Raw genomic sequence first — 1,728 nt, forward strand, 5'->3', positions numbered from 1 at the left:
CTTTTTAGAAATTCCTTTCTTAAAGAAAAAGACATTCCTATATAATATTAATAGTATAAGGAATAATATAAAGGACCTTAACTTTTATTTATAGTATTTAAGGCTAGGATATATAAGTCTTAAAGCCTTACTAGAAACCTTTAAAAGATATAATAAAGATATAACTATCCCTAAGAAGGATATTATAAAAATTAAAGAATGCGAGGCTTATATTAAAGTAAAGGCAACTAATAAAAGGAATAAATCCCTATCTAATAAGGTATATAATTACCTTAATAGAGTTGCTATTAATATTTAGGGACCTATAAAGACCCCTACTTATAATAAATATACCTCCTTTATATCCTTTTTAGATATAAGGATAAGATATTTAGAAATATCTTTAATAAAATCTAAGGTAGAAGGCCTAGATAAATTCTTAGAATATAAAGCCTTTGTTAAAAATAACCGGGATAATATTACTATAAAGGAAGTCTTTTCGGATAACGTAAAAGAATTCCTATATAAAATAAAACCCTACTACTTAAGAAAGGGAATTAAATATTATACTAGCCCTCCTAGGACTCCTAAATTAAACGGAGTAATAGAGAGGATTAATAGGACTATTTTAAATATAGTCTAAGCTATTTTATTTACGGCAAAACTACCTAAATATCTATAAGGAGAAGCTATTCTAATAGCAGCCTATTTATATAATAGGACCCCTTACTTACGAATAAGCTTCTAAACTCTTATAGAGAAGAAGGAAAATAAATCTCTAGCCTTAAAAGACTTAGAGAAAATTAAAACCTTCGGAAGTACTATTTATTATAAAAATAAAGACCCCTTAGATAAGCTAGAGATAAGAGCTTATAAGGGTATTATTATAGGCTATACTAAAAATGCTTATAAAATATATAACTTTTCGAAAAGAAAGGTAATAATTTCTAGAGATATTATTATCCTAGAAAATAAATTTATAGAAAATTAAAAGGAAGAAGACCTTAAGGACTTCGACTTTAATACCTTACCTTCTATAAATAAGGTCCTAGATAATTATTTATAAAGGGAACCTATATATAAAGAAGGCAATAACTCTTCTTTAGAAGAAGAGGAAAATAACCCTCTTATAGAGAAGGAAGATAACCCTTTTATAAAAAAGGGAAATAATCCTCTTTTAGAAAAGGGATTAAATAAGGACCTAAAAATCCGTATTAATATACCTAAGAAGCTAAACGGATTTTATAAAGACTATATCGTATACCCCGAAATAAATACTATATTAAATAGTAAAAGTAAAGATATTATTCTATCTTTACTAGAAAATAAGGATCTTATAGAGCCTAAAACATTTAAATAGGCTATAAATAGCTTAGAAGCTATAGAATAGAAAAGAGTAATATTTCTAGAAATAAAAGAGCTCTTAAACTAAAATACCTAGGAATTAAAGCCTCTTCCTAGCGATAGGGAGGCCCTAGGCGGCCGTTAGGTCTATAAAATAAAGCGGGATAATAATAATATATTATTAAATATAAAGCCCGCTACGTAGTATACGGACTCTATTAGAATGCTACTTATAATAGCTATTTCTAATAATTATACTCTACTATAATACGATATAAAAAATACCTTTATATATACCTAAATAGATATAGATATTTATATAAAAATCCCTATAGGCTACGAAGAGCTAATACTTAAAGACTAGTTTAATAAAAACTAGTATAAGTATAATATTAGCTATTTATA

Source organism: Hirsutella rhossiliensis, assembly GCF_020360975.1.
Source record: "Hirsutella rhossiliensis strain HR02 chromosome Unknown scaffold00003, whole genome shotgun sequence".
NCBI lineage: Eukaryota > Fungi > Ascomycota > Sordariomycetes > Hypocreales > Ophiocordycipitaceae > Hirsutella > Hirsutella rhossiliensis.